Source organism: Tachyglossus aculeatus, chromosome 4 (assembly GCF_015852505.1).
Source record: "Tachyglossus aculeatus isolate mTacAcu1 chromosome 4, mTacAcu1.pri, whole genome shotgun sequence".
In the NCBI taxonomy this organism is placed as follows: domain Eukaryota; kingdom Metazoa; phylum Chordata; class Mammalia; order Monotremata; family Tachyglossidae; genus Tachyglossus; species Tachyglossus aculeatus.
In genome coordinates this window covers 99,558,881-99,571,725 of record NC_052069.1, presented here as the reverse complement: position 1 = coordinate 99,571,725, position 12,845 = coordinate 99,558,881, and the positions used below count along the sequence as shown (strand labels likewise).

Genomic DNA, 12,845 nt, shown 5'->3' with positions numbered 1-12,845 from the left:
CAAGGTTTCAGGGGACCGCTCTGTTAATTGAATGTCACCAAGAAATGTGCCATGGTGGTTCACTGGCAGAGGGACTTATAAAATCAGATTTGGAGTCTAAATTTGTTTAAAGTGGTTGCTTAAGCCTTCTGAGCACTGATCATTCATAAAACGTAGTTCTGCAGTTTGAATTAGCTGGTGAGTACCAGGCCTGGTTTGGGCTGAATCTCCCCAAATTTCAGCAGTCGTCTCTTACCAAAACAGCAATCTTTCTGCAGTTGTTTTCAGGAGTGGGACTGTAGGACACAGAGACAGGGGACTAGGAGTCACATCTTGGTCCGGGAATGCTTGGGCCAGATGATAATAATAATAATAATAATAATAATAATAATAATAATGATTATGGTATTTGTTAAGTGCTTACTATGTGTCAAGCACTGTTCTAAGTGCTGGAGTAGATACAAGGTAATCAGGTTGTCCCATGTGGGGGCTCGTAGTCTTAATCCCCATTTCACAGATGAAAAAACTGAGGCACAGAGAAGTTAAGTGGCTTGCCCAAGGTCACATAGCAGACAAGTGGCAGAGGCGGGATCAGAACCCACATCCTCTGACTCTCAAACCCTGTGCTCTTTCCACTAAGCCACACTGCTTCTCAGTAATACTTCCTCCAACTGTCCCATTCATCCCCAGAAAAGCCCAGTTCCCGTGTGTAGAGGTACAATGCTGATAAAATTCTGTGTGCCGTCAGCCATTGGCCCACTTAGATTGGGAAGGAATTTTCCTCTCGGCATCAAAGGGGCTGCCTGAATATGGCAGATCCTGAATTTAAAATTCATAAATGCCCCCGGATTTTTTGTGATATGTAAAATATATGGATATTTTTAGACTTCAGAGAAAGGATCACTCTAAGTGCAAGCCCTGGGTGTCTGCTTGAGAGGCAATTGATCTATATCTTTTTATATCAAAATTCTTCACCCTTGACCACAGAAAGGCATTTGTGTGTCTAGTAGGCCTGGCCCTCCCTTTAGATGGCTGAAGGAAAGTGTGACATTACTCTTGCTACCCTTAGATAAACAGAAGGGTTTGAGGTGAGGATTGGGCCACCCCCAAGTGTCTGAGAGCCAATGTGAGTCCCATAGTGGCTATTTGTCTCTGAACTTGTTAGGAATTGTGAAGAAGGGGTGCCAAACCTCAGCTGTCTCCCTGACTGACAAGCCCTGGCCAAGCTCTTGCTGGCCAAAGTGTGATCCTTTCAGCCAAACCCACCTCTCCCCAGCATTGCTACCACAAGCGAACCTGCCAGGAGCCAAGGTCCCCAAAGGCCCGACTCAGTGCTTCTTTGTCAAACTTGTTCCCAGATGACCTAGTCGTTGATAAAGTCTGTAAACTCATTAACAAAATGCCGCCTGTCACTTGGACACATCTACAAGACTGCAGGCATTTTGGCAGGGACTAAATATACACATAGGCTAACAATCAGATTGGGCCAACCAAGGAAAAGGTGTATGTATGCGTGTTTGGGTGCACATATATTTATAGTTGCTTGTATTCAAAGATGATGCAATTGATGGTGAAACTTCCCGATGGTTACGGATGTGACAGAAGGGGCTGTTAAAGGACTGTCAGGCCAAGACAGAAATTATCTCTTGTATGAAGGCTTTGCTGTTTGCACTGCTGGGCATGGTTGTCACATTTGCAACATGAAAAACGTTTCAAAACAACATGTCATTCAATTTGAGAGGTTGTCATATTTCGGGAAGCTTTCTGACTGAAATAGTGGCAGGGCCTAGTGGAAAGATCATGGGTCTGCGAATCAGAAAGCCTGGGCTCTAGTCCCAGTTCTTCTGTCAGCCTACTGTGTGACCATGGAAGAGTCACTTCACCATTCTGGGCCTCAGGTTTCTTGAAGAATGAGGATAATAATACCTTGCAAGGATGCTGTCAGGATAAGAATTAGATCATTGGTGTGAAAGTGCTTTAGAAAAATTAAAAAGGTGCTATGCAAATATCAGGTATTGTTAAAGAGTTGTTTAACATCCTGTATTCAGGAGAAATGATCAGGTGGCTGCTAGTACAGCTTACCTTACGGAATAGAGTCATGTGGCAAACTAGCAGAGTTCACCTTACAGTTTCTCCTGGGAGGAGGCTAAAACAGTCTGGGAACCTCTTCAGAGCAGCCTCCTGTGAATGCAGGCTGGCAGAGCTGGTTGCCCCAGAACAGAACAATGCCTGGCACATAGTATGCACTTAGTATGCTATTATTATTATTATTAGATAGGGATCTGAGAGGGATTTGGGATGGGCAAATGTATTTTCAAAGTTAGTTGTTGTTGCAGCAGTAGTAGTAGTAATAGTAGTAGTACGAGCATTTAGTGAATACTCAGTATGTGTGGTGCACTGTTCCAGGCTCTTGGAAAGTTTAGAATAACAAACTGACACATTCTCTGCCCACAATAATGATAAATGTAGTATTCATTAAGTACTTATTATTTGTCAAGCATCGTACTATGCACTGGGGTAGATACAAGATAATCAGGTCAGATGATACAAGATAATCAGGTCAGGCACAGTCCCTGCCCACGTGGGGCTCGTAGTCTAAGTAGGAGGGAGAATGGTTCCTTAATCCCCATTCTACAGTTAAGGAAACTGAGGCATAGAGAAGCTAAGATACTTGCCCGAGGTCACACAACAAACAAGTGGCAGAGTCAGGATTAGAACCCAAGTCTTCTGACTCCTAAATCTGGGCTTTTTCCATTAGGTCACACTGCTTCCAAGGAACTCATATTCCAATGGGGGAGACAGGCTTACAAATACTTAAAACAAGAGTGGTCAAACTAAACAAATTGAGCACATACATGCATTGAGCATATATACATAAGTATTGAAGAGTTTGAAAGTAAATTAATTAGTGATAGACGTCTTATTCAGATCCATATTGGAGCTTGGGCTTTAATCTATAAACAATGCACTTTTTTGTTTGTGTTGGTGCTGGGGGCTGGGCGTTTAGTGATATTTGTTAAGCACTTACTCTGTGCCAGGCACTGTACTAAGCACTGGACTAAATACAAGCTAATTAGGTTGGACACAGGCCATGTCCCACATGGGGCTCACAGTCAATCCCCATTTTGCAAATGAGGTAACTGAGCACAGAGAAGTTAAGTGACTTGTCCAAGATCACACAGAGGACAAGTGGCGGAGCCAGGATTAGACCCCGGGTCCTTCTGACTCCCAGGCAACATGCTGTATCCTCTAGGCCGTGCTGCTTCTCATTTGGGGAGTCCAGCAAGCCAAAGAGGAGAAACAACCCCCAGATCAATTTGGAACAAGAATTCCTCAAACTAGATGGATGGCCCCCAGCAAGCAGTGGTCTATAAGTCTGCTGTCTTTCATCTTTGGGATCCAGCTGCCTTACCTCTGCCTCATATCAAGAACTCTTAGCCAGGGTTCTGAAAGTCAATTTTTCCTTTAACACAGTTTATTCTACAGCCATGCCTACGTGTGGCTGGCATTTACCAACCATTCAGTTTCATTTTGTCCCAGATATTGTTTCTATACCTCTCGATTTGCACTCCATCCAGAGCAGCAGTAGTGGTTCTGAGTTAGCCAGGGGCCTGAGGGTGGGGATGGGCAGTGCATCCCTCCCTGGCCCAGGCCATACAGGCAGGGTCACCGTCACCAAGAGCAACTGCAGCTCACTGTCTTCACTGCCGCCACAGTAAGAATATACAAATCGCAAACTGCGCAGAATGTAGATAAAAATGGAACAAGGCTCTGAATCGCCGTTTGGCCAGTTTGGCTATATGTAGTGCTTCTTTGTGACAGGATAATTACATCATTGCATATATTTTTATTGTATTTGTTAAATGCTTACTATGTGCCAGGCACTGAACTATGTACTGGGGTAGATACAAACTAATCCAGTTGGACCCAATCGATGTCCCACACGAGGCTCACCGTCTTAATCCCCATTTTGCAGATGAGGTAAATGAGGCACTGAGAAATTAAATGATCTGCCCAAGGTCACACGGCAGATCCTCCCAGTTGATTCAGAAGACCTTTTACAGGCATTCTTCCAGTACCTTAAAGGGTCTTCAGTGTGGAACTCTGTTTCAGCTTCATTAACGAGAAGGGATCACTACCACCTTGTGAATCAAACGATTGGTCCCAAGTGTCATGTCACAGTCCTCCAACTCTCATTGCTTCAGGCGTCTGAAAGCTGTTTGGGCCCAGATGAGGTGTTGCTGAATTTCTTTATCAGTGTCAGCTTTCTGTGAGAGATGGCTCTCTATGTTTGGGAAATGGTCTATATTTTTTGACATCGTACCTTGGGTGGGAACTTCTCGGGCCGGGGGGTACTCTTTAAGAGTGTTTTGATAAGGCACTGTGACCTTTTGGATATTGAAACTTTTCTTTTTTTTTTCATTAATCTCACAACAAAACATTTATCTGGGCAGCAAGGGACAAGGTGGAGAGAGATGTGTTTGGGACAAATAGCACAACCTCAGTCCCAGGTTTCACCCACTTTAATAATAATAATAATAATAATAATAATAATAATAATAATAATGGCATTTATTAAGCGCTTACTATGTGCAAAGCACTGTTCTAAGCACTGGGGAGATTACAAGGTGATCAGGTTGTCCCATGGGGGTTCACAGTCTTAATCCCCATTTTACAGATGAGGTAACTGAGGCACAGAGAAGTTAAGTGACTTGCCCAAAGTCAAACAGCTAACAGCAGTGCTGGGATTTGAACCCATGACCTCTGACTCCAAAGCCTGAGCTCCTGCTTCTCGCCTTGCAGATGCCGGGGAACAAGGAGTAGGATAAGGCTGCCGGTATCCCAGGTCAACAATCCTGACCTGACTCAGGGAGCACTTGGTGTTGGCCCAGGACTGCTCCATATGTGGCTTTTGGGAGGAGAAGAAGACAGGTATACCAGAATAGGGTCCAAGGAGAGATTTGAACCAGTGAGTGTAATGGCTGAGCTTGGATTCTTCAGACTCTTGAGCTGGAAAATGACTCCAGAGATTGTCTAGTCCAGGCCCCTAGCTTCCAGACCAGGGAACTAAATGAAGAAGAGGAGGTTCTAGATGCAGGGAGCCACAGATGTGAGAAATATAGTCAGTACATAGGAGGAACCAGGGAGTGCTGATGAAGTTGTTGTTTTAGCTCGAGCCACTTTAGGCTGGGTTTTTGAGTCACAGGTAGAGGCTTCCATCTTCTATTTGTGAAGAAGTAAACCGTTCACTGTGTCTAGGAATGGTAGGGCTGTGGCCAGTGTACCCAAGGCAGCTGTCTCTCAATCTGTCAGCTCCCGGTTGACCTGGTCGCCACAGCCCTCAGCCCCGTTAGGATCACATGGTTGGCCTGGACACAAAGATGAGCAGCACCTGGGAAAGGCTTAGGAATGGAGCTTTGTTTCAGCAAAACCAGGAAAGTGTTCTGATTGGGATCAACGATGGTTGGCTTAAAATTTGAAGTACCTTTTTCTCTTCTGTTGTGAAATACTCTCTGAGTTTGGATTTGAGGACCTTGAAGGGAAAGTAATAATAGTGGTATTTGTTAAGCGCTTGCTATGTGACAAGCACTGTTTTAAGTGCTGGGGTAGATACAAGGTAATCAAGTTGGACACAGTCCCTGTCCCACATGGGGCTTACACTCTTAACCCCCATTTTACAGATAAGGTAACTGAGGCACAGAGAAGCAAAGTGACTTGCCCAAGGTCACACAGTGGACAAGGGGCAGAGCCTGGATTAGAATCTGGGTCCTCTGACTCCCAAGCCCGTGCTCTTTTCACTAGGCCAATCAATCAATCAATCAATCAATCAATCGTATTTATTGAGCGCTTACTGTGTGCAGAGCACTGTACTAAGATCTTGGGAAGTACAAGTTGGCAACATATAGAGACAGTCCCTACCCAACAGTGGGCTCACAGTCTAAAAGGGGGAGACAGAGAAGAAAACCAAACATACTAACAAAATAAAATAAATAGAATAGATATGTACAAGTAAAATAAATAAGTAGAGTAATAAATATGTACAAACATATATACATATATACAGGTGCTGTGGGGAAGGGAAGGAGGTAAGATGAGGGGGATGGAGAGGGGGATGAGGGGGAGAGGAAGGAAGGGGCTCAGTCTGGGAAGGCCTCCTGGAGGAGGTGAGCTCTCAGTAGGGCCTTGAAGGGAGGAAGAGAGCTAGCTTGGCGTATGGGCAGAGGGAGGGCATTCCAGGCCCGGGGGATGACGTGGCCATGTTGCTTCCCTATTGGAGAAATTAGAGAAAATTGGGGAAATTGGAGAAAATGTTAGAAAAGAAATTCTTCAGGATAGACTGTAGGTGTGCGTGGCAATCCTATACACCTGGAGTCAATCATTCAGTCATCATTCTTTTTTTGAGCACTTACTGTTTGCAGATCACTACTAAATGCTTGGAAGAATGCAATATAATAGATTGGGTAGACACAATCCCTTCTCTCAGGAGTTTATAGTATACAGGGAAAGACAGACATTAAAATAAATTACATATAGATATGCCCATATGTGTTGAAGGGCTTGGGGAGGAGTGAATATCAAAGTTGTTAAGGGGAACAGACCCAAGTACATAAGTGAAGCAGAAGAGAGGCTTAGGCAGTCAAGTGAGGGCTTAGTTGGGAAGACCTCTTAGAGGAGATATAAGAGGGTGATCTGTCATACATAAAGAGGGAAAGAGTTCCAGGCCAGAGGGGGTATATGGCAAGGTGTAGATGTCAGGAAAGATGAGGTCAAGGTACGAGTAAGTCGGTGTTAAAGGAGTGATGTGTGCAGTCTGGGTTGTGATAGGAGATTAGTGAGATTAGGTAGGAAGGAGAGATTTGATTGAGTGACTTAAAGATGATGGTGAGAAGTTTTTATTTGGTGCAGAGATGGATGGGCAACTTTTGGAGGTTTTTGAGGAGAGGGGAGATATGGACTAAGCAGTTTTTTAGAAAATTGATCTGGGAAACAAAGTATGGTCTTGAGGGGAGAGACTAGAGGAAGGGAGATCTGCGAGGTGACTGATGCAGTAGTCAAAGCAGGATGAGATAAGTGTTTGGATCAGTGTTTGGAATGCCTCACCTGGAACCTGAGATTTAGGCTCTAGTAGTAGTTGTAGCACCAGTAGCTGTAGTAGTCTTGTTTTGTCTTAAGCTGTTGAGTGTTCTCCGACCCACAGCGACGCTATGAGCACATCTCTCCCAAAACTCCCCACCTCCATCTGCAATCAATCTGGTAGTGTATCCATACGGTTTCCATGGTAAAAATACAGAAGTGGTTTACCATTGCCTCCTTCCACACAGTAAACCCGAGTCTCTTCCCTCAACTCTCTCTACCCTATTGCAGCTGCCCTGCCCAGTTTTGACTTGTAGCAGATTGTCTTGCACTTCCACTGCCCAAGCTAGGAATGGAATGGATATGCCTCTGCTTGACTTTCCCGCCTGTAGCCGAGACTGGTAGAGCACTGGAGACTATCCAGGTGTCATCCTGAGAGGGAGTAATAGTAGAAGAAGAAGAAGAAGCAGAAGCAGGGTGGCTTAGTGGAAAGAGCATGGGCTTGGGACTCAGAGGATGTGGGTTCTAATCCTAGCTCCACCACTTGTCTTCTGTGGGAACTTGGGAAAGCCACTTCACTTCTCTGTGCCTCAGTTACCTCATCTGTAAAATGGGGATTAAGACTGTGAGCCCCATGTGGGACAACCTGATTACCTTGCGTCTACCCCAGCAATTAGAACAGTACTTGGCACATAGTAAGTGCTTAACAAATACCATAATTATTATTATTAGTAGTAGTATTTATTGAGTGCCACTTAGTGTGCTGCATTCTACCAAGCATATGGGAAGTAGAGAATAAAGAAGTGACCCATTCCCTACCCACAAGGAAGTTAGACTCTAAGGGGGGAGACAAGTATAAAAGCATTTACAAGTTGAATGATCAAAGAAGTAATTGACCACCCATATACACATGAGTGCTGAGGAGGGTAGAAATAAGTTCATTAGTGAGAAGCAGCATGGCCTAGAGGAAAGAGCATAGGCCTGGGAGCCAGAGGACCTGGGTTCTAATGGCGCTCCATAACACGTCTATTGTGTGACCTTAGGAAGTCGCTTAACTTCTCTGTACCTGTTACCTCTTCTGTAAAATGGGTATTAAGACTGAGAACTCCTCGTGGGACATGGACTCTGTCCAACTTTATTAGCTTGTATAATAGTAATAATTGTGGTATTTGTTAAGTGCTTATTATGTGCTAAACACTGTTCTAAGCCCTGGGGTAGATACAGGGTAATCAGGTTGTTCAATGGGGTGCTCACACTTTTAATCCCCATTTTACAGATGAGGTAACTGGGGCACAGAGAAGTGAAATGACTTGCCAAAGGTCATACGGCGGACTAGTGGCAGAGGCGGGATTAGAACTCACATCCTCTGACTCCCAAGCCTGTGCGCTTTCCACTAAGCCACACAGGCCTGACACAGATTAAATGTTTAACAGATGCCATTAAAATTTTTTTTTAAAAATGGTGCTACAGTTGGCTGAAGGGTGGATGTGACTCAGTATGATCCCCAGGAGTGTTGCTGTGGTCCACATGGAGGACTATTATTAATCTATTATGTATTTTGAAGAGTGTGTGGATTTATTTGGGCAAAATAGTCATAGTTTCTGATTATCTAGATAACTAATTTGGGATCCATACTAGCGCCAGTTTAAGTACCTGAATTCACGCTTCCTTTTACACCTGAATATGCTGGATGAAGGGTTTACGTTATGTTTAGGGGCTTGATGGGAGGAGCCACTGGGATAACGTGAAGCAGGGCTGCGGGGGGTGGTGGCAGCATTTACAGCTACAGGTATTCACACCCATCAGCTCTTCTCAGGACAACGGGCCAGTTTCCCAAGCCGTGGCAGAGGGATAGGAGAGAGGAGGGAAGGGGCTGAGTGTGGGCAGGGGGACGTGGAGTCAGAGAGGGGGACTAAAGACCCTTCCTCTCCCCACACAGAAGGACTTCCAGGCTAAAGTCTACTACATGGGGAGATAGTGGGTCTGGGTTTGCAGTGAGGACCTAGGCTGGACTGATGGCAGGGAGCAACATTTGCTTTCTAGTCAGTCAGTTCATCACTGGTATTTGTTAAGGGCTTACTGTGTGCACAGCACAATCCTAAGTACTTGGAAGAGTACAGTAGAGTAGGTAGGCATGATCCCTGCCCTCAAGGAGCTGCCAAACAAGTGTACAGGAACAAAGAATATTTTATGTGGATTTTAAGCAAATCTCTACCAGGCAATACCGGGTACTTCAGCTGATAAGAAAGTGCCTTTCAATTTCAGGTTCCTTCGGGGATTTGTTAAGCGACTGATGAGCAGAATTAGCTTTGAAAGTAATTTTAATAACACCTTGGTGGTATCCTTTCCTACTCTGGGAATTCTCTACTCCAGTCCTCCCCGAAGCACCTCCAAAAACAAATAGAAAGTAAATGAAAACCCAGAAACATATTCCCCACTCGGCCTGTCTTCCTGCCGTGCTTATGCCAGAAATGGTCAGAAAAGGTCGAGAATCCCAAAGAATCTCACAGTGGCTGTCCTGACGTGCCAACATTGCTTCATTAGGTGTGGATTCGGAGAAAGAATTCTTCCAGTCAGAGGCATTTCCACTCTTTCCCAGGCCCCTGAATGGGAGGGACACTCTAATGCTGTCCTGCCGCTCGGTATGATGTAAATCTACCACAGTTCATAGCTCCTGCTGCTTCTTCAGTCCTCTGAGCCTCTTGAGAACTACAGCAATGCTCTACTCTGCCTTTAGGAGTAGAAAATATCTGTCCTATAGAGAGTGCACATGCTACTGTGTGCTAAGAGAGCATATTATAAACACCTTTCCTGGGAGCTCAAGAATATTCTGAATATTGTTAAATGTGATCTTATTCGTTTTCATTTTCCCCAAGCGTCAGTGTATCACATTACTCATGGGCTCGGAAACTTTCAGCGACTCCCTAGTGCCGCTCCCCTGAAATTAAAATCTTGGGTGGGGTCTGCGAGGCCTGCACCATCTAGGTGGATCCTTACAATAACAAAAGTTATGGTATTTGCTAAGCGCTTACTGTGTGTCAGGCACTGTACTAAGCGCTGGGGTGAATACAGGCAAATCGGGTTAGACACAGTCCCTTGTCCCACGTGGAGCTCACAGTCTCAATCCCCATTTTACGGATGAGGTAACTGAGAACTGAGGCATCTTAGGAAGTGGAATGGTTTTTCCCTTATTGAACTGTTACAGAAATCCTTCATTGCCACTAACTCCCCATCCCCCCTGCCTTACCTCCTTCCCCTCCCCACAGCACCTGTATATATGTATATATGTTTGTATGTATTTATTCCTCTATTTTATTTGTACATGTTTATTTTATTTTGTTAGTATGTTTTGTTGCTGTCTCCCCCTTCTAGACTGTGAGCCCACTGTTGGGTAGGGACCATCTCTATATGTTGCCAACTTGTACTTCCCAAGTGCTTAGTACAGGCTCTGCACACAGTAAGCGCTCAATAAATACGATTGAATGAATAATAACGATGGGCTATGAAAAGCAGCGTAGCATAGTGGATAGAGCACAGACATGGGAGTTAGAGGACCTGGGCTCTAATCCTGGCTCTGTCACTCATCTGCTGTGGGACCTTGGGCAAGTCATTTAAACTTCTCTGTGCCCCAGTTTCCCCAACTGTAAAACAGGGTTTAAATACCTATTCTTCTACCTACTTAGACTGTGAGCTGAATGTGGGACAGAGACTGTGTCCAGCCTGATTAACTTGTATCTACCCCAGTGCTTCGAACAGTGCTTGACACAGAGTAAGGATTTAACAAATGCCGTAATGATAGTAATAATAATTTATTAATTTCTTAAGCACTTGTTAAATGCAGGGATAAGGTTTTTGCAACCAGTCCTTGTCCTATGTAGGGATCACAGGTAATCTTATCTCCATTTTACAGATAAGGAAACTGAGGACCAGAGATGATAAGTACCTTGCCTAAGGTCTATAGGCCAGTGGTGGATCTGGGATTTGAACTCAGGTCACCTGACTCCCAGTTCCGGGCTCATTCCACTAGGCTACACTGCCTTCCTTTATACCCAAAATTACTCCCTTCATACTTCAGGGTAAACTTGCTGGCCTTTGGTTTGGTGTACAGGGCTCATAAAGGCCTGCTGTGATTCCAACCTCAATGACTAACTTGAATCCTCTCCTTTGTACCTGAAATTAGCACCCACAGCACATATACCAGAAGGTGGCATGCCACAGTTCCCTAACTGACTGTGGCTCGGGCACACTTGGTAACAGGTAACACGTGGTAACAAATTCATTTCATTCATTCAATCATATTTATTGTGTGCTTACTGTGTGCAGAGCACTGTACTAAACTCTTGAAAAGTACAATTCAGCAACAGGTAGAGACAATCCCTACCCAGCAACGGGCTCACAGTTTAGAAGGGGAGTCTATGCCACCACTCCTGAAAAGTGGGGAGTTTCCATCCACCCAACTCTTCCCTGCCCCACTGTTCAGGATGACAGGAGCACCTGGGATATGGGGTCCAGGTGGTGGGGACAGTTTAGAACCAGGAAGATGCAGCTCCATGCAACCATGGCCATCCCAGTGCATCTGGCACCCAATACCCTCCTCCTCCACCCCTGTCCTCTCTGCATCCGTCCCCTGTCGCTCCCTCTCAGATTGGCACAATGCTGTGGAAACTTTGTCATTCACAGCTTTAGTCCATATTGAGATGAGTAATCTAGCACACATAAGGTTTTCTGCTACATTAGAAAATAAGGATGGATGTAGTGTTTTTTGATTGATGCACTTAGTCCCACCCCCAACTGCTTAGGTTTTCACGCCACCACCCAAGCACTTCTCAGTTCCTTCCCTTCCCTACAATTTTTATTTTTATGTCTGTCTGCCCCTTACACTAGACTGTAAGTTCCTCTTTGCAGGTATTTTGTCTACCTACTCTATTGTGCTTTCCCAAGTGCTTAGTACAGAGTAAGGGCTCAAGAAACATCATTGATTGATTGATTGATTGAAATTTTGCTTGGCTAATATCTTTTTCAAAAATCTGTGTCAAATGCTCATTATATTTACTGTTAAGTGGACAGTACATTCCTCTAGTAGGTCTTCTCCAATTACTTTCTATTTTCCCTAGGTCATAGCCTTCCAAGTACCACATCCACACTATGCTCTCTAAACCACCCAAAGTACTTCTGTATAGAGTGAATTACATAATCCACTACTGAAGCACTCCTTCATCTATCTTTTCATTCTCTCCTATCTGTACTTTATTTTATGCCAATTAGATTGTTCACTCCTTGAGACCAGGGATCATGTTTTCCATCTCTCTCGGACTTTTCCAAGTGCTTAGTACAGTGTTCTGCATTTAGGTAGGTACTAAATGAACACTATTGATTGATTGAGTTACTGGAAGATCTAGTGTACTGTGATGATTGTTAGTTCTGGCTTCTAGCAGGACAGATAGTTTCCAATGAGGCCTTATAGAGTGACAGGTAATTGGGCTGAGGATCTCATTCCTGTCCAAGGAATCCTTGTGACTGGGACTTAAAATATGGACAGACTCAAAATTGACTTTGTTGCTTTCAGTGCACAAATCAAATTCCCAGAAGTTAAACAGAACAGCCTTGCCAAACTGCACATGGCATGTTTAGCCTCTATTCATTCACAGTCCTCTGTCCTCTGCCATTTCAGCACACTTGGTAACAAATTATAAGAATTCTGACTTTGTTGAGTGGTTCATTGTGCACATTGAAATATAGCGAGAGTAATTAAATGAGATGAAATTCTTGGATTTAAACAAAACTATTACATG

General features: G+C 44.4%; 1 protein-coding gene across 4 annotated transcripts in view; it reads left to right on the top strand.

Moving 5' to 3' along the window:
* The window catches only part of RALGPS1 (Ral GEF with PH domain and SH3 binding motif 1), a 479,351-nt gene that overhangs the window by 375,530 nt on the left and 90,976 nt on the right, over positions 1-12,845 (top strand). The gene's annotated exons all lie outside the window — the stretch shown is intronic.